Source organism: Chrysemys picta, chromosome 8 (assembly GCF_011386835.1).
Source record: "Chrysemys picta bellii isolate R12L10 chromosome 8, ASM1138683v2, whole genome shotgun sequence".
Classification (NCBI taxonomy): Eukaryota; Metazoa; Chordata; order Testudines; family Emydidae; genus Chrysemys; species Chrysemys picta.
In genome coordinates, this window is record NC_088798.1 from 389223 (window position 1) to 402021 (window position 12799).

Below are 12799 nucleotides of genomic sequence, written 5' to 3' on the forward strand. Positions count from 1 at the left end.
CCACTTGCCTCTCTCATTTCACCCCTCTCCACCACAGCCACTTCTTCACCAGGCTCATGCCTCCAGCATCTCTGAATTCTCCCATTTCCCTCGTTACTAAGGTACCCAAAACAAAGCAAGTCATCCCAGGGGCAGCTGCACAGAGCATTCCAGAGAGACTGCCACTCCTGCTGCAGCAGGCGTAAGCCCAGGTGCACACACAAGAACTGCCCACCATCTCCACAATGCCTCCGTGTATAGCCCCACTTCACCCACCACATCCCTCAGGAAAGGCTCTAAAGAAAGGCAACCGCATGCAGAGGGGGAAGAAGTGGGACGGTAAGCTGCTGAGTCACCCCCAGTCCCACCCAGGAGTGGGGGCTGACAGCTACTGAATTATATGGTCCAGGAGATTAGAAATTCCTCTGCCCCCTCCCTACACAAGCGGCAGCACAGATCCCCTGTGCATGATAAGGCCACAAGCCTCACGTGAGTCTGGCACTGGCCTCCCAGTGCTAGTGCTGCACAGTCCCAAGAGTCTCCTTCCCACAGATGTTCCAGAGAGAGACCCATACACAGGCCATGCACCTACGCGAGCTGGATCTCATGAAAGCCAATGTTTTATTACAGGCAGCGCACAAGGCCTGGCACTGCCATCCAGCACGGGGAGGGGAGGGGAGGAGGAATCTCTCAATGGGACATTGATGCAGTGGCCTGGAAGGGAGAAGGAGCTCTCGTGCTACAAAGCAGTCAGCCAATCACAAGAGTCAGATTGCCTTTGCCCTGCAATGCAGAGGTCTGAGCATGGCAACTGCTGCAGGCTCAGCTGCAAAGGGACAGCATGCTGCCCTGCAGCAAGAGGTGGGCACTGTCACATGTGACTGTTCCCAACTGAAGATCCAATCTTCTGTGCCCCCAAACAACTCCCCTCAGCCACCTATCAACCTGGGCCAGGGGCCTTATTTATACAACACATGCAGCTTTCCTCCGGCTTTGGCTTCCGAGTGCAGGAGGCATGAATTTGAAACCAAGAGGAGAGGGGCGTTGCTGATGCAGCCCCAGCTGAATTTTACCTTTTCTCCAATCAAAGATGCCTCTCTCAGGAACGGGCCCCTGAATTCTTCTCCGGGTCACAGATGTGTTGCTAGCTGTAATGAAACAGGAACTCCCTTAGAACTGAGGCACCCACTGAGGGAGGGGAAAGCAGTAGCAACTGTTGGGGTCAAGGAGAATGGTCCAGCATAGAGCTGCGGTGGCCCTAGGGAAAAGCTTCAGTAGCCCAGGTGAGAGATGATGCAGGCAGAGTGAGGTGCTCAGAAGGGGTAGAGCCATCAGGTTTGTGACAAGGCTGCCAAGGTAGACCAGATATATGAGATGGGAGCCTCGAGTAAAGTTCAGAGTGGAGGATTGGGAGTAGCAGAGACAAGCAAGGGTGCGAATGCTGAGGAAGGACAAGATGGCACTGGGTTCCTTTGCCTTAGAGAGATCAGAGGGCAAACCCAAAGAGGAATCTGTGCCACCCATTTGACATTTACAGCTCCTATTGTTGGAGCACCTGGGCTGAGGCAAGCACGTGGGGCAGGGTGTGTGCCTGGAGACTGAAATGACACTAGCTCATGCCTGGGACATACACATGTTTTCACCCTATATGCTGGAATCACATAAGGCTGCACCTGGTATGGGGCACTGGACAGAACTCAACCTGCAGCTGGGGTAGGTGGTGAAGCTTTCTGCACAAGGGGAACATGTATGCGCAGTCCCTGCACCAAGTGGGAGCACACAATTGAGTCAGGCCAGATTAGTCCCACTGCCAGAGGTAAAGAGCCACCCCCCCCCCATCAACATATTGCCACTATCTAGGAAACCCACAGCAACGTCGTCTCCCTAGCTTAGCCAGCTGCCAGAGGCCAACAGGCTTCCTTCCAAAGCCAGCCAGAACCCCTTTCTGCCGGGACTCAGGATCAACCCTGCTGACCTCCAACCCTAACCCCTCAGGAGTGGCAAATTCCTACCTCCATACAGCACCCCTGCCCCGTCTGGCAGCTCGCCCCGTCTGGCAGCTCGCCCCGCTGACCTCCAACCCTAACCCCTCAGGTGTGGCAAATTCCTACTCCATGCAGCACCCCTACCCCGTCTGGCGGCTCACCCCGCTGACCTCCAACCCTAACCCCTCAGGCGTGGCCAATTCCTACTCCATGCAGCCCCCCTACCCCGTCTGGCGGCTCACCCCGCTGACCTCCAACCCTAACCCCTCAGGTGTGGCAAATTCCTACTCCATGCAGCCCCCCTGCCCCGTCTGGCGGCTCACCCCGCTGACCTCCAACCCTAACCCCTCAGGCGTGGCCAATTCCTACTCCATGCAGCCCCCCTGCCCCGTCTGGCGGCTCACCCCGCACTCCCACTCCCGTCTCCCGGCCAGGGCCATTCCGCCGTTCTTCGCCAGGCTGCGCTCGCCGGCGAGCCCCGGCCACAACAGCGCTGGGCCGTCGGCCCCGCACTCCCCCCAGGGCGGGCACACCCCCGGGTCACCCCGCTCCCCGGGCCCGCCCTGCAGCGGCTGTGGGGCAGCGGGCCCGAGCCCGGCTCGGCACAGACACCCAGGGAAGCGCAGAGCCCGGCCGTGGCGCCAGCCCCCGGACCAAGCCCCGGGGGACCAGCCGGCTCGCTTCCCTCCCGCCCCGGCCGCGCTCAGAGCCAGGGCACCGGCGGGACGGACCGGCCCGGACCCGGCCCCGGCCCCAGCGGCCGCGGGGCCATGAGACACCCACCCCCGGGCTCTGGCGGGGCCCCGCGGCCCGGCACGGGACACACCGACCCGGCCCAGGCCCCGGCCCCGCATCGGCCCCTTCCCGAGCGCGGGGCCCGGCGCGATCCGCCCTACGCGGCACCAGAGCCCCGGGCCTCAGACCCCCGCCCGGCCCCACTCACCGGGCCGCGGAGCGCTCGCCGGCCTGCCCAGCCCAGCCCTGCCTCCCCGCCGGCAGCAGTGAGCGAGCGGGCGGGCGGGCGGCGCCCCGGGCCCCGCCACGGGGGGGGGGCAGCCCGGCCAATCACAGCGGCGGGCCCGCCCCGGGCGCAGAGGGAGGCGGGGAGGGGGCAGGGGCTGTGAGGGGGCAGAGCTGAGGGGGGGGCGAGAACAGAGGCTGTCGGGGGGAGGGGGCAGCGGACAGTCAGGGAGGGGCAGGGCTGTGAGGGCAGGGGAGGGGGCTGTAAGGGGAGGGGCAGAGGGCTGTCAGGGAGGAGGCGGGGGAGAGGGCTGTGAGATGGGAGGGGGGTTCTGAGGGGGCAGGGCTGTGAGGGGAGGGGGACGGGGAGAGGGCTGTGAGGGGGAGGGGGTTCTGAGGGGGAAGGGCTGTGAGGGAAGGGGGAGGGGGAGAGGGCTGTCAGGGAGGAGGCAGGGGGAGAGGGCTGTGAGAAGGGAGGGGGGTTCTGAGGGGCAGGGCTGTGAGGGGAGGGGGACGGGGAGAGGGCTGTGAGAGGGGAGGGGGCTGTGAGGGGAGGTGGAGGGGGAGAGGGCTGTCAGGGAGGAGGCGGGGGAGAGGGCTGTGAGAAGGGAGGGGGGTTCTGAGGGGGAAGGGCTGTGAGGGGAGGGGGATGGGGAGAGGGCTGTGAGAGGGGAGGGGGCTGTGAGGGGAGGGGGAGGGGGAGAGGGCTGTCAGGGAGGAGGCAGGGGGAGAGGGCTGTGAGAAGGGAGGGGGTTCTGAGGGGCAGGGCTGTGAAGGGAGGGGGACGGGGAGAGGGCTGTGAGAGGGGAGGGGGCTGTGAGGGGAGGGGGAGGGGGAGAGGGCTGTCAGGGAGGAGGCGGGGGAGAGGGCTGTGAGAAGGGAGGCGGTTCTGACGGGCACGGCTGTGAGGGCAGAGGAGGGGCAGGGGGTTCTGAGGGGGAAGGGCTGTGAGGGGAGGGGGACGGGGAGAGGGCTGTGAGAAGGGAGGGGGTTCTGAGGGGCAGGGCTGTGAGGGGAGGGGGGCTGTGAGAAGGGAGGGGGTTCTGAGGGGGAAGGGCTGTGAGGGGAGGGGGACGGGGAGAGGGCTGTCAGGGAGGAGGCAGGGGGAGAGGGCTGTGAGAAGGGAGGGGGGTTCTGAGGGGGCACGGCTGTGAGGGCGGAGGAGGGGCAGGGCTGTGAGGGGGCAGAGGGCTGTCAGGGAGGGGGCAGGGGGAGGGGAAGGCTGTGAGGGGGCAGGATGCAGCAGGTGGGCAGGGGCTGGGAGCCTCCCCCAGCTCAGGTGGAGGAGGGCCCTGTGGGAAGAGGCACAGCTGCCTTCCCAGCCTCCATGCAGCACAGGCCGCTTCTGCCCCCTCCTTGGGTTGTGGCTTCTGTTGCTGTCACCCTCATGCCCTCTCTTATGGGGCAGGACCCCCCTTCCCAGTAGTCAGTTATTCCCAGGGGTCCTGGCAGGCCACAGGACTGAGCTCTCTAGGGAGGCTTCAGGTCACATCCTGGCTCTTGCACTCTATATAGCAAAATGTGTATTGTGCCCTGCCCCCATCTACCAGATTTGCTGAGGGGGAAGTGCCAGCTTTTATAAACCCCCCTCCCCATGGCTACCAACACACCCAAGACTCATGGGGTCGAGAGGGTTTCAAGTGGAACTGGCTTCTCACACAGGGACAACTTTCCAGATAACAAGGGGCCGCTAGTGCTGCTTGCTGGAGGGTGCATGCTCAGTCCCAGGAGGGTAGCATAAATATTTAATTCTCAGGGCACTACCTCTAGGCTAATCTGAAAGATCTTCTCAGACCAAAACACTCCCCATCCTCCGTTCTGTCTCACATATCATCCCATGATATTGCATCATTATGATGCACTGTTGCCAAAGTCAGTTAAGAGCCACAAACTCCACAATCAACAGAGCAAAATTACAGTTCAAATCAGAGATGGGGGAATACAAAAGTTCAGACATATCCACAAAGGATGCTTGCATGACTCTATGGAGGCTTCTAACACTTCCTGTGACCCTCCCTTTGTTGGGTCTTGATTTCCACTCCTTGTCTCCTCAGCAGCACCAGATACTACAATGACTGGAGCCAAATTGATTACTTAAATTAGAAAGAGAGCCCCTTAGAGGGATGGGAAAGTTTAGGCACTGTCAAGACAATATTTAATGGGAAGTAGAAACTTTGAAAGCAGAGACCTCGAGTGTGACATGGTAACAAAACCAAATTGACCCCGATGCCCCAGTGTAGTACTAGGCGGTGCAATGCTGCAGGAGTAGGATGGGAACTCATCAGCGCATTGTCTAGACAAATATTTAGAAGCGTGATGCTAGCCAACATTACAAACGCCAACCAGGACAGCACATGTTACAGGCAGTGTGCCATGCCTACACTAGTCCTGAGCACTGGTTGGTAACATGCATACATCACACTTTTAAATCCTCATCTAGAGAAGGCCTCAATGAGTCCAGATCCTAGTGTCTTGGCCTTGGGCTCCTGAAACTGCCATCTTTCCTGCGATAGTTCAGGAGCTTTATTTAGTCAGATTTTTTTTGAGGCCAGAGGGAACCATTAGTTCATCTGTGCAATTTGGCACCTGTTGACTCAGGCTGCAGGACTCTTTAATTGGGCTGTAGACACTGGCTCAGGCTCCAGCCTGATCTCTGGAACCCTCTCACCTCACGTGGTCCTAGTGCCCAGGCTCCAGCCTAAGCCTGGAAACCTACACTGCAATTAAACAGCCCCACAGCCCGAGTCAGTTGGCATGGCCCAGCTGTGGGTTTTAATTGCAGTGTAGACATACCGCTAGTCTGATCTCCTGTCTATCACTGGCCAGACAATTTTATTCATTTACCCCGCTATTGTGACCAATATTTTGTGCTTGACTAAAGCACCTCTTCCAGAAAGGCCTCCACTTCCTTGGGAGTTTGTTCTAGTAGTAGGTCACCCTCAGTGGGAAATATTTGTGCCTAATTTCTAATTTGATGGTCTGGCTTCAGCTTCCAGCCATTGATCCTCATGTGCCTTTCTCCATTAGATTAGAGAGCCTTTTAGTACCTGCTGTTTTCTTCCTATGAAGGTACTTACATGCTAATCAAGTCACCTCTTGATTCTTTTTAACAAACAAACTAAACGGATTGGAGTTCTTTAAGACTCTCTCACTTTTAAGGCATTTTCTCCAGCCCTCCAATCCCTTGTGTGGCTCTTCTCTGCACCCTCTCCAATTTTTCAACATTGTTTTTATAGAAACAGCTTGGAATGGGATCTAGGTGCTTTTGTCAAATATTTAAAAATGATAAATCTAAATTTCATCTCAACCCCCATAGCAAGAGATTGCCAGACAAGAAAAACAGAAGTGGCACCTCCCGACACCCTCTCCAAAGGGCCTAGGATGATGGATGGTCTTTACAGGACACACTAAAATGAACAGAACTGGGATATGGGGGAGGGGGGATGAATTCCAGGGCAGAAGGGCCCTCAGAGAACACTGACTCCAGCATCCTCCATTTAAAACAGAGGCAGCTCAGCTTGAGCCTCTACACAGACCTAGCCTTCGTGTTCACAAGTGTCTAGGTCTATGCCACAGACCTTACAGCAGCACAACTACACCCTACAGTGGCACAGCTGCAGCAGTCTCCTGCATAGCCGCTCTACGCCGGCGGGAGAGAGCGCTCTCCTGCCAGCATAATTAAACCACCCCCAACGAGCGGCAGTAGCTATGTCGGCAGGAGAGCGTCTCCCACTGACATAGCACTGTGCACACCAGCGCTTTTGTCAGGGACACTTGTGTCAGTCAGGGGTGTGATTTTTTTTTCCACACCCCGAGCAACATAAATTATACCAACAAAAGTGCTAGTGTAGACAGCCTGAGAATCCTATAACACCTTTCATGAGTGCAGGGATGTTTGCTACAGGATCTCAGACATCTCCCAGTGTGAGGTCCTCCACCTTCCTGCAGGTTAACTGGGACACCATCCTCGCCTTCCTGCCCTGAACTCTCTGCAGAGCCCTGAGTTTGGCAAGGGGAGGGATTCCCATGCTGTGCAGAGTGGTATGGACTGTAAGTGTAAGGTGTTCGTGTTACTACAGGGGAAGAGATGGTCTCAGATGTTACAAGCCCCTGCTCCCAAACTGCAGCAGTACTTGGAAGTGGGGGGATGGGGGGGAGCGCTAGCTTAGCTCCCCAGAGAGTCACACTCTGAGGGTACACTAAGAATCTTTGCATCTTTTTCCTCTGTCCAGTTGCTCCTCACCTCACATCGCAGCTACCCACCCCAATCAAAACACTGCTGCCAAAAAATCAGTTTCCAGGTACATCACTTCAATGTGTCACAATTCTGTCTTCCCCCTCCCACTCCCTCTATAAGTCCCTCCACTGGCTTCCACTTCCAGTAGTTGGTGTTGGTCCTGCCTTGAGCAGGGGGTTGGACTAGATGACCTCCTGAGGTCTCTTCCAACCCTAATATTCTAGGATTCCTTATTTCCTCAGACAAAAGCATCTCATCCTCACCTTTAACATACCTCATGACGTATCTCTGCCCCACTCATTGCATCTACCATCTTATTGCATCATTGCCTCCTGCCTCTGCTCTAAAAATGTCCATCCTTCACAATCTCACAGAAGCATATCCCTCCCCACTTCTTCACAGCTGCCCCCTGCCACTGGCACAAACTCTGCAGAATCATCACCTTATCCCACCCAGAGTCATCGGTGTCAAGAGGCCTCCAGGGCCTGTCAGCTGATAGCAGGTACTTGTTGCAGCAGGCACACAGCTAATCTATGCATCAATTTGCTCTGATTATTGGTCCCATTTCTTCCCACACAACCACCCACCTGACTCCACTTGTGGTGACTTGTCATTAACCTAGGCCTGGTCTACACTTAAAATGTAAATTGACTAGCTACGGTGCTAAGGGTGCACCCCAGCCATGCTGACCTAACCCCAGGGGGAAGCTGCTGCTGATGGAAGAACACGTCTGTTGACCCAGCTCCCGCCACTCAGGCAGGTGCAACTCCTACAGTGAGAGGAAAACCCCTTTTGTCACTGCAGGCTGTGCCTACACTGCAGGCTTCTGGCGACATAGCTACAGTGCCATAGCTGTGCTGCTATAGTCCCCATGGTGTAGACATGGCCCAAGAGCAAGGATACTCAGACCTCAGTAGTCCAGGAGCCAGATTAGCGATCAACATTACCTAAAAGATCCACAATGGTGTGAATTCATTTCCCTCCCTTTGCTATAGTACCATCTAGTCATGCTGAAGCAATATGACAGGGGAGTATATACATATATATTCTCACAGCAAAGTGACTGACCAAGTGTCATATCAACTACAGTTCACTAACAACATAGTAAAAGCATCCTGATTGGTGAATAATTAAATCACACTGTTTCGATATCATGTGCTGCAAAGAGCCACGGGAGATGCATCAGAGAGCTACTTGGGGCTCACAAGCCTCAGTCTGAGTATCGCTGGGTAGGGGTTATCACACCTGAAACCTCTCTCCAAGGAGCACAGGCCTGGCCCTGGGAAAGTTTTGCAAGTTAGAGAAAGGGTTTCCGCCAGGCAATGGGTAAAGTTGATGCCAACTCAAGATTGGAGGGCTTTCAAAAAGCCAGGCCGGAGCCCAAAGCAGAGCTATAGGCTTGATGCAGGAATGGGTAGGTGGGATTCTCTGGCCCGTGTTATGCAGGAGGTCAGAGCTGACGATCGTAGCAGACCCTGTGAAGTTGGCTGAATCAATTTGAGTCTTTGAAGCTCTTCTCTGGCCAATTCCAAGCCCTGTTGACTCAGACCTTCATCCCACAGGTAACACAGAGATCCCTGCTGGGGACCAGCCTTGTGCCCCCTTCACCCCCCAGGTAATGCAGAGAGCCCTGCCGGGGACCAGCCCTGTGCCCCTTCACCCCCTGTAACGCAGAGAGCTCTGCCGGGCACTGGCCCTGTGCCCCCTTTCCTGCCCTTCACCCCCCTGTAACGCAGAGAGCCCTGCCGGGGACCAGCCCTGTGCCCCTTCACCCCCTGTAATGCAGAGATCCCTGCCAGGCACTGGTCCTGTGCCCCCTTCCCTGCCCTTCACCCCCTGTAATGCAGAGATCCCTGCCGGGCACAGGCCCTGTGCCCCCTTCCCTGCCCTTCACCCCCCTGTAATGCAGAGAGCCCTGCCGGGCACTGGCCCTGTACCCCCTTCCCTGCCCTTCACCCCCCAGGTAACGCAGAGAGCCCTGCCGGGCACTGGCCCTTCACCCCACAGGTAACGCAGATTCCTGCCGGGGACCGGCCCTGCGCCCCCCTTCACCCCCCAGGTAACGCAGAGCTCCCTGCCGGGGACCGGCCCTTCACCCCCCAGGTAACGCAGATTCCTGCCGGGGACCGGCCCTGCGCCCCCCTTCACCCCCCAGGTAACGCAGAGCTCCCTGCCGGGCACCGGCCCTGCACCCCCCCTTCACCCCCCAGGTAACGCAGATTCCTGCCGGGGACCGGCCCTGCACCCCCCTTCACCCCCCAGGTAACGCAGAGCTCCCTGCCGGGGACCGGCCCTTCACCCCCCAGGTAACGCAGATTCCTGCCGGGGACCGGCCCTGCACCCCCCTTCACCCCCCAGGTAACGCAGAGCTCCCTGCCGGGCACCGGCCCCGCGCCCCCCCTTCACCCCGCAGGTAACGCAGAGCTCCCTGCCGGGCACCGGCCCTTCACCCCCCAGGTAACGCAGAGCTCCCTGCCGGGGACCGGCCCTTCACCCCCCAGGTAACGCAGATCCCTGCCGGGGACCGGCCCCGCGCCCCCCCGGAGCCATGGCGGAGGCCGGGCCCGGCGCTCCCCGCAGCAGGACTCACTCACCCACCTGGCGCTGCCGGCAGCTCGCGGCGCTTCCTGCCCTGGCGACGCGGCCGGCTCGCGCTGTCACCCCAGCGCTAAGGGGGCCGCCCCCGGCGCTCGGCGGCCGCTGATTGGCCCGGCCGGGCCCGGCGGCCCCTCCCGGGCAGGGCGGGGCGGGGCGGGGGAAGCCGCCCGTCACCGCCCCCTCCCGGCGCGCGCGCCCCCGGCCCCGGCCCGCCTGGAGGTTCCGCTCGCGCGGGCGGCGGCGCCTCTGCGTGCGCGGGCTGGGGCCCCGGTAGCGCCGCCCCCGCGTCGGAGGCTCGGGCGGTGCGTGTCAGGCGGAGCCTCTCGGGCCGCAGCCAGGCCGGGCCCCCCCCGCGGGGCGCCCCGGAGCTCGCACTGCAGGGACCCCGTGTCTCTGGGCGGGGTGGCCCCTGGCGGCGACAGCCCGCGCCATGGGCTGGGACCCCACCGTGCTCGGCGCTGTACGAGCAGAGCCGTTCGCCCCTGTCCTAGGGGCTGGGGCAGCCCAGTTTTAACAGCCCGCAGTGCCGGGGCTCCCTGAGGTGCTCGATCCCCAGCAGGGCCGGCAGCCTGGTAGCAGTCGCTGCCCCCTGCAGACAGGGCCGGCTCCTCCATGTTTGCTGCCCCAAGCAAAAAAAAAAGCCGCCCGGACTGTGCAGCCCCAAGAATGGCCGGAGTGCCGCCCCTTAGCACGGGCCGCCCCAGGCCCTGCGTCCTCCGCTGGTGCCTGGAGCCGGCCCTGATCCCCGGCCTGGTGCAGCTTCCCGCCAGGGGGTTTGCCTGATAGGCCACCTAAATTGTTCCGCTCTTCGTTTCATCCATTTACTCCTTTTGCCGCCCCGCAGAATTCGTCTCTCTCCCTTCATGAAAGCTGTGCGTTTCTCGCCAGGTCAATAAGTCTGTCAGCCCCTCACTTCCTTGCTGCTCCCTGAACTGCCTCCGCTTTGTGCCTATCCACCTGAGACAATGGAGACAATGGCCTTCCTTCCCCGATGCCTCTGTCCCGCCAGCCCCAAAGAGCAGTGGCCTGTTTCTAGCGCTATTCCATTGCAACGTGTCTTGTTACCTTCTGCTCCCCTCTTGGGCTCTCTCGTTTTGTTCTGTTCCCTGCATTTCTTCTTCCCGTTGAGTTTTGGGGCCTCAGATTATTCCCCGGGGGGATCAGTTGCCCTGGCCCGGCCTGTGAAGTGCTGGCCGTGGCACAGCGTTCTGTACCCCGGCAGTGCCCTCGGGCCAGTGCTTTCATACCTGGCAGTAGCCCAGTCGGGGGATAACAAGGGAAAGTGAGGCCAGGTCATCGTCTGCCAGGATGGGACACCACAGGTGCCGACTTTCTGATTTCCCCTGGGGTGCTCAACCCCCGCTCCACCCCAGGCCCCACCCCCGCTCTGCCTCTTCCCGCCTTCACTCTGCTCCTGCCCCCCTCTTCTCACCCCATTCCACCCCCTCCCCCAAGCATGCCCCATCCTCGCTGCACCTCTTCCTGCCCCTGCTCCTCCCCCTCCCCTCCCAGCGCCTCCTGCCCGCCACTGAACAGCTGAGCAGCAGGAGGTGCTGTGGGGGACGGGGAGGAGTGGATTGGTCCTTCCCCCAGCGGGTGGAAGGTGCTGGGGGAAGGTGAGGAGCTGATATGGGGGGCCGCCAGCAGGCGGGAGGTGCTGGGGGGAAGGTAAGGAGCTGATTGGTGGGGCCACTGGTGGGCAAAAGGCATGGGGTGGGGGAGGAGCTGATCGGTGGGGCTGCCAGCGGGTGGAAGGTGCTGGGGGAAGGTGAGGAGCTGATCGATGGGGCCGCCACTGGGCGGGAGGCGCTGGGGGGAAGGGGTAGGAGCTGATATGGGGGGCTGCCAGTGGGCGGGAGGCGCTGGGGGGAAGGGGAGGAGCTGATCGATGGGGCCGCCAGTGGGCAGGAGGCGCTGGGGGGGAGGGGTAGGAGCTGATATGGGGGGCTGCCAGTGGGCGGGAGGCGCTGGGGGGAAGGGGAGGAGCTGATCGATGGGGCTGCCAGTGGGCGGGAGGCGCTGGGGGGAAGGGGAGGAGCTGATCGATGGGGCCGCCGCTGGGGGGAGGGATAGGAGCTGATATGGGGGGCTGCCAGTGGGTGGGAGGCACTGGGGGGAAGGGGAGGAGCTGATCGATGGGGCTGCCAGTGGGTGGGAGGTGCTGGGGGGAAGGGGAGGAGCTGATCGATGGGGCCGCCAGTGGGTGGGAGGTGCTGGGGGAGGAGGGTTTGGCTGCTGGCAGAACTGCTAACCCACCCTGAGTCATTCCCCTAAACTGAGGAAGTAGGAAACCCAGAGTCACCCCCAAAGTAGGGCAGGACTGGGCGCTTCCTTTGATTTCGCACTCCAGTTTGTAGCTCTCAGGGCCACCCAGCCCATGGGGATTTCATGAGGTTAATCACCTTCCTGGAGCCTGCTCTGGCTGCTTATTACCTCCAGCCTGGACACTCTGTCAAGAACTGGGAGCACTGACCTCAATTCCAGAGTTCAGTGGGGCCACACCCGCTGGTTGTACCCTCACAGCACATCTCTAGCTCCAGAGTTGCTACCATGGCAGCCTGAATCTAATAACACAACTGTGCATTTATACAGAAGATGTTTCATCAGAGCCGCCAGACATTATTGCTCTCTCAACCCCTGTGGGGCAGCTGGCAGATTAACACCCATGTGCAGCTGGGAAGAATAGCAGAGAAACTCACCCAGAGATACCCAGCAATTCAGGGCAGAGCTGGGAACAGAATCTTGGAGTCCTGATCACACACTCCTGCTCAGGCTACTGGCCAATACCCCACTTCCAGCACCAGTAATAAACCCCAGGAGTTCTTAGTACCAATCCCCGGCCGGCCCATCAGAACACGCTCCAGGATCCATGTGCCCCTTAGCTATTGCTCTCTCTCTTGCTTTTGGTCACACACTCATTATCTGAGCATTGCACTGTAATGTTTGGTGGGGTGAGTCCAAACTACATTTCTTTATAGCTGCCCCCCACCCCCGTGCCGTCACTCCAGCACTATCAACCGTGTGAAAGAGAGCAGATCCC

The 12799-nt window shown here is 59.7% G+C and overlaps 1 protein-coding gene across 7 annotated transcripts in view; it reads right to left on the reverse strand.

Moving 5' to 3' along the window:
- The window catches only part of ELOVL1 (ELOVL fatty acid elongase 1), a 34689-nt gene extending 24792 nt beyond the window's left edge, over window positions 1-9897 (reverse strand). For 2 of the 7 annotated variants that reach the window (XM_065553665.1, XM_065553663.1), the window contains exons 1-2: window positions 2908-3055; window positions 1053-1127 (exon numbers count right to left, since the gene is read on the reverse strand). The gene's annotated coding sequence lies outside the window, so the exon portion shown is untranslated. Of the gene's footprint in view, window positions 1-1052; window positions 1128-2907; window positions 3056-9755 lie in introns of those variants that run through there. The other 5 variants (XM_065553666.1, XM_065553667.1, XM_065553664.1 and 2 more) reach the window with 5 other exon arrangements.
- Between the last annotated feature and the right edge of the window lie 2902 nt (window positions 9898-12799).